This window comes from Cyprinus carpio, chromosome B16 (genome assembly GCF_018340385.1).
Source record: "Cyprinus carpio isolate SPL01 chromosome B16, ASM1834038v1, whole genome shotgun sequence".
Taxonomy (NCBI): domain Eukaryota; kingdom Metazoa; phylum Chordata; class Actinopteri; order Cypriniformes; family Cyprinidae; genus Cyprinus; species Cyprinus carpio.
The window spans coordinates 5,631,646-5,648,514 of NC_056612.1; the positions used below are offsets into that span (position 1 = coordinate 5,631,646).

General features: G+C 41.7%; 1 pseudogene; it reads left to right on the forward strand.

The window, feature by feature from the left end:
• LOC109106368 overlaps window positions 1-12,021 on the forward strand; it is a 142,162-nt pseudogene extending 130,141 nt beyond the window's left edge.
• The last annotated feature ends 4,848 nt before the right edge of the window (window positions 12,022-16,869 follow it).

Genomic DNA, 16,869 nt, shown 5'->3' on the forward strand with positions numbered 1-16,869 from the left:
TTTGGGTAAACTACTCCTTTAACACCTCGTCATGCTTAATCTTAATCATCTTTCTTTACAATTTACTTCCACTAATACAGAAAGCTGCTGAGAAACTAAAAGCAGAAGAGAGGAAAAAAATGGCTGAGATGCAGGCAGAGTTAGAGAAACAGAAGCAGCTAGCTGAAGCTCATGCCAAGGCCATTGCCAAAGCGGAGAAAGAGGCACAAGAGCTCAAGCTCATGATGCAAGAAGAGGTTAGCAAACGAGAGATTGTTGCTGTGGATGCTGAAAGGCAAAAACAGAACATTCAGCTGGAGCTGCATGAGCTCAAAAACCTCTCAGAACAACAGATCAAATCAAAGAGCCAACAAGTGGATGAGGCTCTACTAAGCCGGTCCAAAATAGAGGAAGAGATCCGCATCATTAGACTTCAGCTGGAAACTACATTGAAGCAAAAGTCCACTGCAGAGGACGAGCTGAGACAGCTTAGAGACAAGGCTGCAGAGGCGGAGAGGCTTCGCAAAGCTGCTCAGGAAGAGGCTGAGAAACTTCGCAAGCAGGTTAACGAGGAGACCCAGAAGAAGCGGATGGCGGAGGAAGAGTTGAAGCTGAAGTCTGAAGCAGAGAAAGAGGCTGCCAGACAGAAGCAGAAAGCCCTGGATGACCTCGCGAAGCACAAGATGCAAGCAGAGGAAGCAGAAAGACACATGAAGCAGGCTGAGATCGAGAAAGACAGACAAATCAAGCTCGCTCAAGATGTAGCTCAGAAAAGTGCTGCTGCTGAGCTTCAGAGCAAGCGCATGTCCTTCGTCGAGAAGACATCCAAACTTGAGGAGTCGCTCCGAGAGAAGCATGGGACTGTCATGCAACTGCAGGAGGAGGCAGAACGCCTCAAGAAGCAACAGGAAGAGGCAGACAAAGCAAGGGAGGAGGCTGAGAAAGAGCTTGAAAAGTGGAGGCAAAAAGCCAATGAAGCCCTTCGTCTAAGGCTCCAGGCAGAGGAAGAAGCCCACAAAAAGACTCTTGCACAGGAAGATGCTGAAAAACAAAAAGACGAGGCTGAGCGTGAGGCCAAAAAACGGGCCAAAGCTGAAGAGTCTGCCCTGAAAGAAAGACATGGCCGAGCAAGAGCTGGAGCGGCAGAGGAAGCTGGCAGAAAGCACAGCGCAACAGAAGCTCTCCGCAGAGCAGGAGCTGATCCGCTTGAGGGCTGATTTTGATCATGCCGAGCAACAGAGATCACTGCTCGACAATGAACTGTACCGTCTAAAGAATGAGATTAGTGCTGCAGAGCAGCAGCGGAAGCAGCTTGAAGATGAGCTTTCCAAAGTTAGAAGTGAAATGGACATACTTTTGCAGCTGAAGTCTAAAGCTGAAAAGGACAGCATGTCCACCACTGAAAAGAGTAAGCAACTCTTGGAAGCTGAAGCTGCCAAACTGAGGGATCTTGCAGATGAAGCAGCCAAGCTCCGTGCCATTGCTGAAGAAGCAAAGAGACAGAGACAGGTGGCTGAGGAAGAAGCTGCGAGACAGAGAGCTGAAGCTGAGAGAATTCTCAAAGAGAAACTTGCTGCCATTAATGAGGCCACTCGCTTGAAAACTGAAGCAGATATTGCTCTAAAAGAAAAAGAGGCTGAAAATGAACGGCTGAGAAGGAAAGCCGAGGATGAGGCTTACCAGAGAAAAGCTCTTGAAGATCAGGCGAGCCAGCACAAACAAGACATTGATCAGAAGATCGAACAGCTCAAGAAGTCCTCTGAAATGGAATTAGACAGACAGAAATCAATTGTGGACGAAACTCTCAAACAGAAAAGAATAGTTGAAGAGGAGATTCGAATCTTGAAAGTGAACTTTGAGAAGGCTTCATCTGGCAAGCTTGATTTGGAGCTTGAATTGAATAAGCTGAAGAATATTGCAGAGGAAACACAACAAAGCAAACTGAGAGCTGAGGAGGAAGCCGAGAAGCTGCGCAAGCTTGCCCTTGAGGAAGAAAACAGAAGAAGGGAGGCTGAAGAAAAACTGAAAAAGATTACTGCAGCAGAGCAGGAAGCAGCACGACAGCGCCAGGTTGCCCAAGAAGAAGTGGAGCGTCTCAAAAAGAAAGCTGATGAGGCAAGAAAGCAAAAAGAAGATGCTGATAAAGAAGCTGATAGGCAAATACTCGCTGCAAAAGAGGCTGCTGAGAAAGCAATTACAGCTGAGCAACAAGTCCAAAGTGTTCTTGTTCAGCAGAAAGAGGACAGCTTGGTACAGAAAAGGCTCAAGGAGGAGTTTGAGAAAGCCAAAAAGCTTGCCCAAGAAGCGGAAAAGGCCAAAGAGAAGGCAGAGAAAGAGGCTGCCCTTCTCCGCCAACAAGCAGAAGATGCAGAGTATCAGCGTCAGGCTGCTGAGGTTGAGGCAGCCAATCAGGCCAAAGCCCAAGAAGATGCTGAGAGGCTCAGAAAAGAGGCAGAGCTAGAGGCAGAAAAGCGTGCCCAGGCAGAGGCAGCAGCACTGAAACAGAAACAGCTAGCTGATGAGGAGATGGCAAGACACAAGACACTTGCAGAGCAGACACTTAAGCAGAAATCTCAGGTTGAACAAGAGCTCACTAAAGTGAAACTGCGGTTGGATGAGACAGACAAACAGAAGACTCTCCTGGATGATGAGCTTCATCGCCTAAAGGATGAGGTCAGTGATGCTGTTAAACAGAAAGCCCAGGTAGAGGAGGAACTGTTCAAGGTCAAGATTCAAATGGAAGAGCTCATCAAACTCAAGCTCAGAATTGAAGAGGAGAACCAACGTCTCATCCAGAAGGACAGAGATAATACTCAAAAACTCTTGGCTGAGGAGGCTGAGAACATGAAAAAACTTGCAGAGGACGCTGCCAGGCTCAGCGTTGAGGCCCAGGAGACTGCTCGCATGAGACATATTGCAGAGACTGACCTTGCTGAGCAAAGAGCACTTGCTGAAAAGATGCTTAAAGAAAAGATGCAAGCCATTCAGGAGGCCTCTAAACTTAGAGCAGAGGCAGAAATGCTACAGAGACAGAAAGACCTTGCCCAAGAGCAAGCTCAAAAGCTGCTTGAAGACAAACAACTGATGCAGCAACGGCTTAAGGAGGAAACTGAGGGCTTCCAAAAATCGCTGGAGGCTGAGCGCAAAAGACAGTTGGAGATAACAACTGAGGCAGAGAAACTTAGACTTCAGGTGTCCCAGCTCAGTGATGCCCAGTCTAGAGCTGAGGAGGAAGCCAAGAAGTTCAAGAAGCAGGCAGATGAGATTAGTGCTCGACTTCATGAGACTGAGCTTGCCACCAAAGAGAAAATTACAATTGTTGAAACATTGGAAGTACAGAGATTGGGCAGTAACAAAGAAGCAGATGACTTGCGCAAAGCCATTGCTGATCTTGAGAAAGAGAAGGCAAAATTGAAAAAAGAGGCTGAAGAGTTACAGAAAAAGTCCAAAGAGGTATTGTGTAAACGATGGCATAAATTGCTGCTCATGTCATTGTTAACCCTCTCTCCGAAAACTAACATTGCTTTAAATCAGTTCCTTTTTTGTTACAAATGTTCCAATCTTTGATTATATTCCCTAATGATTTCTCATTAATCTTAAAATGGATATTTAAATAATTGAAAATTATTTGTCTAAATGTTTTTGTTAACATTGTTTTAACTTTGTTCATTGTTTGTTCTTTTACAGATGGCGAATGCTCAGCAAGAACAAATTAAACAGGAGAAAACAATTCTCCAGCAGACATTTATGTCAGAAAAGGAGATGCTCCTGAAGAAGGAAAAACAAATTGAGGATGAAAAGAAGAGGTTAGAGAGCCAATTTGAAGAAGAGGTCAAAAAGTCAAAAGCCCTTAAGGATGAGCAGGAACGTCAAAGAAAACAAATGGAGGATGATAAAATTAAACTGAAGGCCACTATGGATGCTGCTCTGATAAAACAAAAAGAGGCTGAACAAGAGATGCTCAACAAGCAGAAAGAGATGCAAGAACTTGAAAGAAAAAGGCTTGATCAAGAAAGGGTTCTTGCTGAGGAAAACCAGAAACTGCGTGAGAAACTTCAGCAGCTTGAGGTTGCTCAAAAAATCACCCAGGAGATTCAGATCCAGACAGAATGCAAAAAAGTCCTCAATGGTCAAAGTATTTCTGATGAAGCTGACAGCACACATGGCTTCTAAAAATAGCCCAGGAGATTCAAATTCTCTCCATTATCCTTCGATGGCATTCGTGAGAAGGTTCCTGCAAGTAGACTTTTTGAAATAGGACTTTTAAGCAAAATGGATTATGATAAGCTCCAGAGCGGTGACACCACAGTCGAAGAATTCAGTAAGACAGACAAACTTAAAACAGTTCTTCAGGGCAAGAACTGCATTGGTGGCCTGCTTGTGCATCCAAATCAAAAAATGCCCATCTATCAAGCTGTCAAGGAGAAGAAGATTGCTCCTGGGACGGGGCTAGTGCTGCTGGAGGCACAGGCTGCTTCTGGATACATAATAGACCCAGTTAAAAACAAGAAACTCTCTGTCAATGAGGCAGTTAAAGAGGGTCTAATTGGACCTGAACTTCACAACAAGATGCTCTCTGCGGAGAGAGCTGTCACTGGCTACAAGGATCCATACACAGAGGCAAAGATCTCCCTCTTTGAAGCTATGAAGAAGGGTCTTATTGGGGAGGAACATGCCATCAGGTTGCTTGAGGCTCAGATAGCAACAGGTGGCATTATTGATCCAGTCAATAGTCATCGTGTGCCTAATGAAATAGCTTATAAGCAGGGTCAGTTTGATGCAGCAACTAATAAAATCCTACAAAATCCAACAGATGATGTCAAGGGATTCTATGATCCAAACACCCAAGAAAATCTGATGTACCAACAGCTACTAGAAAGGTGTGTCACTGATCCAGGAACAGGACTTCTACTTTTGCCCATTTCTGAGGAGGCTGCTCAAAATGCCAGGATATTCACAGATGAGGAAACAAGAGATGTGTTTTTTTGAGAAGACTGTTTTTTTTGTGTTTTTTGGATTTTTTAGGGGAAAATGTGTGAATATGTGGGATTTTATAATCTGTGTGTTTTTCTGTGGAGAAGAGAAAAGATATTTTATCCGCCAGTACAAAACGGGAAAAATTACAGTTGAAAAGATAATCAGAATTGTCCTAACTGTGGCAGAGGAAAAAGAGAAAAAGAATGAGCTTGCCTTTGATGGCCTGAGAGCACCTGTACCTGCTACAAAACTTCTTGAATCAAAAGTTATTGACAAAGATCTCTATAACAAGTTGCAGAAAGGACAAATGCTGGTAAAAGACGTGTCTGAGATGGAGCATGTGCGCAATGCCTTGAAAGGCTCTAACTGCATTGCTGGAGTAATTATTGACTCAACCAAACAAACAATGTCCCTTTATGATGCCATGAAAAGAGACATGATGAGACCTGGGCCTGCTCTTAATCTCCTGGAAGCACAAGCTGCCACAGGATATGTCATAGATCCTGTTAAAAATCAAAAACTTACAGTAGATGAGGCTGTCAAAGCAGGTGTTGTTGGTCCAGAACTTCATGAAAAACTACTGTCTGCAGAGAGAGCTGTCACAGGCTATAAAGATCCTTACACTGGAAAAACCATTTCTCTGTTTGAGGCTATGAAGAAAGACCTGATCATGAAGGAACAAGGAATTCGACTTCTTGACACACAACTGGCAACCGGAGGCATCATTGATCCTGTTCAAAGTCACCGTATTCCACATGACATTGCCTGTACAAAGGGCTGCTTTGATGATGCAACCCAGAAGTTTTTGAGCAGCCCAAGTGATGAAGTTAAGGGATACTTTGACCCAAACACGCAGGAATATCTCACATATACACAGCTTTATAAACGATGTGTCACTGACAAAAAGACTGGCCTTCAGCTTCTGCCTTTGTCTGAACAAGCTATCAGTGCCAAAGAAGAGAAGTACACTGATGCCCAGACCAAAGACGCAATGACTCAGGCAACTGTTGAACTTCAGAGTGGACCATTCAAAGGGAGAAAAGTTACCTTATGGGAGCTCATTTACTCTGACTATTACACTGAAGAGCAAAGGCTTGACCTAATAAGGCAATACAGATCTGGGAAAATGACAATTGAGAAGATTATAAAAGTTTTAATTGAAATTGTTACTAAGAAAGATGCCAAGAAACAAGAAGAGGGCTGCTTTAAGGGACTTAGGGCACCAGTTCCAGCCAAGTCTTTATTTGACTCTAAAATCATTGATAAGTCTACCTACGATTTGCTGGAACAAGGTAAAAACACTCCAAAAGAGGTCAGCAAAAATGCTTCAGTCAACAAGTATCTCCAAGGCTCTGAGAGCATTGCTGGACTTTACCTTGAGCCTACAAAAGAGAAAGTTAGCATCTACCAAGCAATGAAAAGGAAATTCCTCAGACAGAACACAGGTATTGCCTTACTTGAAGCTCAAGCTGCCACAGGATTCATTGTGGATCCATCAAGAAATGAATGTCTCACTGTGGATGATGCTGTTAAAGCAGGTCTTGTTGGCCCAGAGCTTCATGAGAAACTTCTCTCTGCTGAAAAAGCTGTCACTGGATATAAAGACCCATTCACAGGCAATAAGATCTCCCTATTTCAAGCCATGGACAAAGACCTCATCCCCAAAGAACATGCCATGCCTCTCTTGGAGGCACAACTGGCATCTGGTGGAATTATTGATCCAGTAAACAGTCATCGTATTCCTGTTGAGACTGCAATCCAGCGTGGATATGTTACCAAACAGCTGGCCAACAGCATTGCTGAAAGCAAGTACTTCTCTGACCCTGCATCTGATGGGAACGTATCATACAAACAGTTGAAAGACAAGTGCATGGCAGATCCTGATACAGGCTTACATCTACTAAAGCTCTCCAAACCACAGGCCCCAACAGTTGTGGAGAAGACATACCTTTACAGTGAGGAACAAACCCAGAGTGATCTATCCAATACCCAGATTGACCTACCCATTGAAGGTCAGGGCTCTATGTCTCTCTTGGATGTCATGAATTCAAATCTACTACCTGAAGATCAGAGGGCTCGGCTTCTAGAAGAATATCGTTCTGGCAACATAACAAAGGAACGAATGATTATCATTATAATTGAGATTCTGGAGCAGAGAGAAATCATCAAAGGGGGGAGCACCCAGACCGGCAGCACAAGTAGACGTCAAATCACTATTGAAGATCTCTACAATGCCCGTATCATCGACCTTGAGACTTACAACCTGCTGAAGAAAGAGAATAAGACTATGCGTGATGTCATGGAGATGCAAAAGGTTAAGCAATATTTGTATGGAACTGGCAGTGTTGCTGGTGTGGTGACTGATTCAAATTCCAAGATGAGCATTTATCAAGCAATGAAGAGAGAGCTGATGAAGGCAGACATTGCAATGCCCCTCTTGGAGGCTCAAGCAGCCACTGGATTCATTATTGATCCTGTCAGGAATGAAATGCTCACTGTAGATGAAGCAGTGCGTAAAGGCGTGGTGGGCCCAGAACTTCATGATAAGCTCCTGTCTGCAGAGAGAGCAGTCACTGGCTATAAGGATCCATATAGTGGAAAGGTGATCTCCCTCTTCCAAGCAATGAAAAAGGACCTTGTCCCAGAGGACTATGCCCTAAGGCTTCTTGAAGCTCAAACAGCAACAGGCGGTATCATTGATCCAGAATATAACTTCCATTTGCCAACAGAGATTGCCACACAACGTGGATATATTAACAAAGAGACAAATGAAAAGCTCTGCGATGAGGTTAAGGGATTCGTAGACCCATTGAATGATGAAAAAGTTTCATATTCTCAGCTTCTAAAAAGATGCAAGGTAGACAAAGATGGGCAATATCTGTTGTCTCTAGGAGACAAAAGACTGCTCTTCAAAGGTCTCAGAAAAGAAATAACAATAGAAGAGTTATTCCGCTCAAAAATCATCGATGAACAAACAGTCAACAAGCTTAATGAGGGACTACTAACAGTGGAGGAGGTGAGCAATAGCTTGCGAAAATATCTTGAAGGCTCAAGCTGTATTGCTGGCGTGTTTGTGGAATCTACTAAAGACCGACTATCTATCTACCAAGCCATGAAAAAGAATATGATCAGGCCAGGCACTGCTTTCGAGTTGCTGGAAGCTCAAGCAGCCACAGGTTATATCATTGACCCTATCAAGAACCTCAAGTTAACTGTAAATGAAGCAGTCAAGATGGGAATCGTCGGTCCAGAGTTCAAAGACAAGCTCCTGTCTGCTGAGAGGGCTGTGACTGGCTATAAAGATCCTTATACAGGCAAAATGATCTCCCTGTTCCAGGCTATGAAAAAGGGCCTGATTTTGAGAGACCATGGAATTCGTCTTCTCGAGGCCCAGATTGCTACTGGAGGAATCATTGACCCAGAGCAGAGTCACCGATTGCCAGTTGAAGTGGCCTACAACCGAGACTTTTTCGATGAGGAGATGAACGAGATCCTCAGTGACCCATCGGATGACACCAAGGGCTTCTTTGACCCAAACACCGAGGAGAATCTCACCTACTTGCAACTGATGGACAGGTGTATTGTCGACCCAGACACAGGTCTTGTGCTCTTGCTTCTTAAAGAAAAGAAACGCGAGAGAAAGACGTCTTCCAAATCCTCTGTTCGCAAACGCAGAGTTGTCATTGTTGATCCTGATTCAGGCAAAGAAATGTCTGTGTATGAAGCCTACCGCAAAGGACTAATTGACCATCAGACTTACATTGAACTTTCGGAGCAAGAGTGTGAATGGGAAGAAATCACAATAACATCATCAGAAGGGGTTGAAAAGTCTATACTCATTGACCGAAGATCAGGTAGACAGTATGACATTGATGATGCTATTGCAAGAGGTCTTATCGACCAGAATGCAATTGAGCAGTACCGTGCTGGCACCCTCTCTATCACAGAATTTGCTGATATGTTATCTGGAAACATGAGTGGCTTCCGTTCCCGATCCTCTTCCTTTGGATCCACCTCCTCTTACCCTATGAGCCCCATACCTTCCATCAAAACTCCTGCAACTGTATGGAATGATCCAACTGAGGAGACCGGTCCTGTGGCTGGAATCCTTGATACAGATAGCCTAGAAAAAGTTTCCGTCACTGAAGCCATACGTAGGAACTTAGTGGATTCTATATCTGGCCAGAGACTGTTGGAGGCACAGGCTTGCACTGGTGGCATAATAGACCCATCTACTGGAGAGAAATTCTCAGTTGCCGAAGCCACAGAGAAGGGTCTTATAGACAAGATAATGGTTGACAGACTCAACTTGGCCCAGAAAGCTTTCCATGGGTTTGAGGATCCTCGCACTAAAGTCAGAATGTCTGCTGCTCAGGCTCTCAAGAAAGGCTGGCTTTACTATGAGGCAGGGCAACGTTTTCTGGAAGTGCAGTATCTCACTGGTGGCCTTATTGAGCCAGAGGCTGAGGGACGAATGTCCCTAGAGGAGGCAATCAGGAAAGGTGCTATTGATGGCCGTACAGCACAAAAGCTCAGAGATGTGAGTGCTTACACAAAATACCTTACTTGCCCCAAAACCAAACTGAAGATCTCCTACAAAGATGCCATGGACAGAAGCATGGTTGAGGAGGGATCTGGCCTTAGGCTTCTGGAAGCTTCATCAGTATCCAGTAAAGGTCTCTACAGTCCTTACAATGTCAGTGGTGCCGCATCTGCTTCTGGTTCTCGGTCTGGATCCAGGACAGGCTCTAGGTCAGGTTCAAGAAGAGGCAGCTTTGATGCTACTGGCTCTGGATTCAGCATGAACTTCTCCTCATCCTCATATACTTCCTCTAGTTACAGCCGCAGATTTTAAAGCCGGACCTCACAACAAACCTGCCACATGGTCCTGCAGCTTTCATTATCAATGCTGACTCTATACACTACAGTTACATAAGACACAGAAATTAATTCAAGAGAAAAAAAGAATCACTTTATTCTGCTTTGCATGTGTTTGGTATAGGAAAATTCATTCCAAAAACTACCAGTATCTTTTTGTCTGGCAATGGTTAGGTTAACATTTTATGTATTTTGGATGCCTAAGAACTATTGCCTGGTTAACTTTAATCATGGGTGTCTACTTTAGCTTTATTTCAGTTCATACAGATATTGCATATTTTGAAAGGATATTTGTCTTTTCTTGTTTTTTTTTTTTCTAAGTACAGCATCTAAAATCAGCAAAAGTTAAAATACAGCAAATTACATTTTGGAGATTTTTTTTTTTTAATCAAACTCTGATTAGACTTATTTAATATTACTTACTATTACATTTTTACATGTTATTTTTGGAAATTCTTTTTATACTTAGGTTTATTTAAGGATAATGTACCAGAATAAATATACCAAGTTTTACAAAAAAAAAAAGTAATTAGATTAACAAAGAGTGTGATTATTTTTACATATTTGTATAGATTTCATATAGGGATATATAAGAGGATTCTAGCCATCATATCAAATAAAAGTTGCCGCTGGTTTCACAGAATGTAAAAAAATAACACTACACCTATACATAAACATACATAAACACTAAAGGAGGAGCAAGCACTTTGTACAACAAGCCAATTTTAATGTCCCCTAAAACTGGATGTTATTTTTGTTATGAAAGTCCATTTTTCATTTAATGGATCCAGTCCATCTCCAAAGTCCTTTTCAAAAAAAAAGGAGTCCTCAAGGCCCAGATTTACTGTCAGTCCTCCACTGATGTGATATCCAATGAAGAATTCAGATGGCTCATAACATCAGGGCAGATCTGGATGAAATGTAGTACTTGTAAGTTAAACTAATTTTACATTTATTGCCGCTGTTTCCTAATGAGCATATTGATTTTACTTTTTTATATTATTTTTATTGTCTCAACACCTATCAGCTTCTTCTTTAATAAATTGAATGCCATACTGTGTGTCTGCTTATTCTAAAGGATTTTCTTGACAGCATTAAGCCATATAAAAGTTCTTGTGTCATTTATAATGTCTGTTTTGTCGTGTTTTTTTCTCTCACAGAGATCATCTGTAACTAGATATAGACACCTTGATGATGCCTCACATTTGGTCTTGGATCTGGAGATGAATTATCCTCATCAGCAGCCCACATTCTTAGACATTCAGGTATTATTAAATATTCACCATTTTGCTTAGTATGTACCTATGTTAAATATTTTTGTTTCCCCTTTATTGTTTTGTTGCCCTTTTGTCATTTTGTTGCTTCACAGTATATTTTTAATGTTGTTTTTAGAGCCTCACTGAGGGTTTCCTCCTTCCATTGCATCTGCCATTTGCATGAAGACACTAGAGGCTAGGGCTACCTTGAAGTTTGCCTTGGATATCATATCAAGAACTGACACTTTAGTGGACTGCTCCTGTTTTCATCAGCTGGGAGCTGGACTTTGGAGTTTACACAAAATCATTCAAAACCACAAAAGAATTGGATCCATTAAATTGATCTTAATGTGGACTTTTATGTAAAATCTCAGAGTTCTATTGCCTACATTGTTTCTAGCTCCAACATGAGTTTTTTTTAAATAAAGCACTCAATGCATTAGATACCATATGCAAATCATTGTATTGCATTACACATTTCCATAATACAAATAAATACTGAAAACATCTCTGACTGAATGTATTTAGGCTCATTTAGTGTACGGCAATTTAATTTTTCATTTTTACATTTCCGGTGCCAAAAAACAAACAAACATATTTTGGTCATTTGTTGCCTCCCATGTATTTCTTTGCTTGTTTTTATATTAATTGGACTTGACTTGACTTTTTTCATTCTTTTTTTTTTTTTTTTTTTTTTTGATGTTGTATATGTAAAATATTTTTTGCATGTTTTACTAACTTGGTATAAAGTGTTCTAAAAAGATGAAGAATAGATTTTTGAATTTACACCAATATATGGAATATTATATGACTAAAAGATGTATGAAATACTATCTGGTGGATGAACTTTTTCCTTATGAGATAGTGGTAATAAAGAGTGGGTTAATAACACTATACTCAAGTGTAAATAAATAATATTTTGGAAAGATTACTTCCAGACTTTGTAGAGTTTGTGTTTTATCTTTTATCTTCTGTTTAATCTAAATGATCATCCATGTCACTATGACATTCCAATATACTGTATAAACAGTACAGTGCACATATTTCTAGCAATCATATATCAGATTATATCAGTTAAACAACAAAATGAGTAATCACCTGACTGCTTAAACATACAGACAGGAAGTAAGGTGCTGATTAGAGAAGAAGTCAGTATTCAGTGGATGCTGTCCTCTGGTGGCAGGGAAGTTCAATGACAGGCTCAGATGACATTATGTTAAATCTGTAGGATGAAAGACAGAACCCAGAAGGAGACACATTTATGGATGACCTGCCTTTGTGCCATTACACTGCCGACAGCCTCTCTGCTCCTCCTGCATTAACTGTGCCCATGCTGCATGATGGCGGGTCTATGGTATGTCTTCAGATCAGCAGAGAGATCTAGCTGAAAATATTCCAAATGCAAATAATAGTAAATTGTGAATTAATCAATTAGTATCTGCTTGTTGTAGTATAATAAAGGTGTGTTCAGTTGGTGTCCCTCTTTTTCAGGAAGCAGCTGCTCAGAAAGGAAGACGGTATGGGTAAACTACACATGTAATGTTCATTTCCCATTTACATTTTAATTTAATAATAAACCCCACATATTTTTCAATTAAATTCCACAAATGTAATGTGTTAAGGCTGTAGGTCATGTCTGAGCTAAAGTCTAATATTGTCATATTATATTATATTATATTATATTATATTATATTATATTATATTATATTATACTATATTATATTATAGGAGATGAGCGAGGGTGTTAGGGTTCTGTCACTTTAGTCTCCGGCCTAACAGGAACCCCAGCAGACCACCAGGGTGAAGCCAGAGGAATGAACCAGCGAAACTCTGGCCTAACAAGAATCCCGGCAGACCACCAGGGCGGAGCTGGAGGAATGAACCAGTGATGCTCTGGCCTGACAGGAACCCTGGCAGACCACCAGGGTGGAGCCAGAGGGACGAACCAGCAAGGCTCCGGCCTAACAGGAACCCCAGCAGACCACCAGGGCGGAGCCAGAGGGACGGACCTGGGAGATTCCGGCCGAACAGGAACCCCAGCAGGTAGCCAGGGCGGAACCGTCAGGGCAAGGAGCTTGGGCGTAGCCGGCAGGGCAAGGAGCTTGGGTGGCGCCGGCAGGGCAAGGAGCATGGGCGGCGCTGGGACGACCTCCAGGCCAGCAGCACACTCCTGGATGGCCTTCTGGCCATGTGGGATGGAGGAAGCCTTTTTCCTCCTCCGTCTATGAGAGCGAGGTGCCGCAGTCTCTTCGGCCACCTCTAGGGGTTCTGCAGTGTCGCAAGTCCCCTCTGAGGGCGCTGCAGCTTCTTCATCCACCATTGGGGGCACTGCAGCTTTGACGGGCACCACAGGCAGCACTGCAGCCTCCTTAGCTGGGGGACGTGCCAAGAACTTCACAAATTCCTCAAACGACAGGTGGTCCAGCCCCCTCATTCTCCACCAGTTGAGGGGCTAATCAAGGGCATAATTCAAGAGGTCCTTGAGGGCCACATCATTAAACTCCAACCCCTCTGCAGCACCGCTGAACTCCAGGGCAAAATCCCTCACATCAGTCCCCTGTTGATGGAGAGAGCTCAAGGTCTTAAACTGGAGCATGCACTGATAGTGGGGGCTGGAGAGAGTGGAGGCTGGTGGATAGTGCAAACCCTTCTTCCGCTCAGTCTTCAGTCTTGGGCGAGTTCATTGTCGAATGTTTGTCTATGCTCTTTGTGTCCTGCCTTGCCAGTCAGGTTCCTGTCTGTTTCCCCTATGGGGTAGTTTTAGTTTGTTTATTTTATTTTATTGTTAATAAAGAGCCCTTCTTTCTGCAGTACTGAGTCCTTGCTTCATCCCTCTACCCAAACCCTGACAGTAACAACACACGTGGACAGAAGAGCGCACGGACGAGCGAACTCGAGACCGCTTGCTCCCACAACAAGACAAAACATGGAGTGCAAGTGTCCAGACCTCGACACAAAACCGAAACTCAGCAAGACATGAGTGCCGGGATCCGAACACCATGCTCCAACATGAAACTGGAAACGCAGACGAGAGCATGAAAACAATGACATGACGGGAGTGTCAGGGCTCTGTCACAAAACCGTGAATAACACTAGACTGAAGTGACAGAACCCTGACAGAGGGTGGTTATCATGATTGTTTTACCTAAATATGTCAAACATTTTCCCATTGAATTCATCATCACAGTTATGATTTATAGGCTTTAACCCATTCATGGAGATTTCACCTAAACTGCTATATATTACTGACATGACTTTAACACAACCATTGTTAATCCAAAGTGCTTTACAATAAAATAAAAATATGTATATATACACAAAAACAAACATCAAAAGTACCGTACACAGCCTCACACAAATGCAAGGGTGTAAAAATGAGCCTTTAAATTTTATTTAAAAACACAGAACGATGGAAAGGCCCTAATGAGGGGTAAACTGTTCCAGAGTTTAGGGGCAGCAATGGTGAAAGCTCGGTCACCTTTGGATTTACAGCGAGAACGAGGGACAGATAAACAAAGCTGGTTAGAAGATCTTAATGACCTAGAGGTTGTATATGGCTGGATAAGAGCACAGATATAACCCGGGGATGACTATTGCAATGCCTTGTATACAAAAAGAAGGATCTTAAAATCTACCCTGAAATTGATAGTGAGCCAGGGCAATGAAGCAAGAACAGGGGTAATATGCTCGCTCTTTTTTGTTCCTGTCAACAATCTGGCTGCCGCTGTGCCACATTCTGAACCATCTGAAGCTGAGTTAGAGTGCTTTGAGGAAGGCCGACATACAGAGAGTTACAATAGTCCAGCCTGGAAGAGATTAATGGATGACAATTTCAAGATCTTTTCGAGAGAGAAAATGCTTTAATTGATCTGAGGTGGAAGAAGCTACTCTTTACAACCGTGTTTACATGCTTGTCAAATTGTAGTAATGGATTGAAATAGACCCCTAGATTTTTTACTTGGTGTTGTAAGTTATTACTAAGGGAACCTAACCTACTTGTAAGAGTACTACTGAGTGCAGTGGGGCCTAGCAGAAGCACCTCAGTTTTGTCAGTGTTTAGTTTTATTAGCCATCCGAGTTCTCACTTCGTCAAAACATGAGAAAAGATGTTTTAAAGAAGAATCATTTTCAAGTTTGATTGGAAGGTAAAACTGGAGGTCATCGGCGTAGCAATGATAGTTAATATTATATTTCTGGAGAATGAAGCCTAGGGGAAGCATGTAGAGCGAGAACAATAAAGGGCCAAGAATAGAACCCTGTGGAATACCATAAGGGATGAGCGCAGACGTCCAGACCAGACAAAACCAGTTAAGAACAGCATACCATCTCAGGCTGATTTTTTTCTTCTTCCAGCAGGACTTTTCACATCTGTTGTTGTCCACTAGCAGAACGACAACATTACATTGATTAATTTGTGCCCTGTGTGAATTTTATTCAATTATTAAGGCACTGAGGCTGTGCTGAATATAGTCACTCCACATATAGTAGCCTTGCATACTATACTGTTAAATTATATATTCTATTCTATTCTATTCTATTCTATTCTATTCTATTCTATTCTATTCTATTATGACACACTAAAGGGCCTGTTGTCAAAATGTTGTTTTCTTTTGTGCTGGGTAATAAAAGACATATTAACTACATACGCTAGTCAACAAAACAGACAACAATAGACAGAAAAATATCCATAAAATATATAGACATTAAAAAAAACAAAAAAAAAAAAACATTAACACTTCAGTATGGGACCAGTTCTCACTATTAACTAGTTGCTTATTAGCATGCTTATTATTAGTGCTAATATTAGTGCTGTTTATAAGTGCTTTATTAAAGCACATATTCTGCATGATCGTATTCTACATCCCTAATCCTGCCCAATACCTAAATTTCACAACCACTTTACTAACTATTAATAAGCAGCAAATAAGGACTTTACTGAGGCAAAAGTCATAGTTAATGTTAATGGGAGAATTGGACCTTAAAATAAAGTATGACCAAAAAAACATAAAAACATTATAATGTCTTCTGAACATGTATGATTATTTTCTACATTTAAGAGCAATAGTAACACAAATTGAAATATCATTCAGATGTAGTGACTAAAACATGTGACTCCCATGAAAATATTACATATTTGATATTCATTTTTGAGCTGCACCTTTGTCCCCAATCTTCCCACTGCATATGTAAGGTGTGAATGTGTTCTTGTACTGTTGCTAGGATGGATTCAGAGGAGTGGAGTCAGTGGCAGAGTGAGTTCAGAGGGCAGATCAGGGCTCTGCGACACTGGCTGAAGACCATGGAGAAGAGACTCCCTCCACCGGATCCTGCTGTGAGTCTCTCATACACTCCAGCCCAAACATCTGAGGACACTTCTCAAACTGCTATCAAATTTATTTATTTATTTAAAAAACATTTATTTGTTCTTATTTGAGAATGTCCCCAGTAAACATCACATGCTTGAGTCACACAATCAAAGTCACCCATTTACTTACATTTAATTAGTAACCAATAAATAATAATAAAAAAACTAAAATAGTTCTTATTCACATTTCTTTTCATCTATCTATCTATCTATCTATCTATCTATCTATCTATCTATCTATCTATCTATCTATCTATCTATCTATCTATCTATCTATCTATCTATCTATCTATCTATCTATCTATCTATCTATCTATCTATCATTTGACTCAAAGTGCAAAGCATGGGGGGGGGGGGTTGGAGTGTAAAAATCAGGATTAGGCATAAATTAGTGTCTTCAGACTCATTCATAAA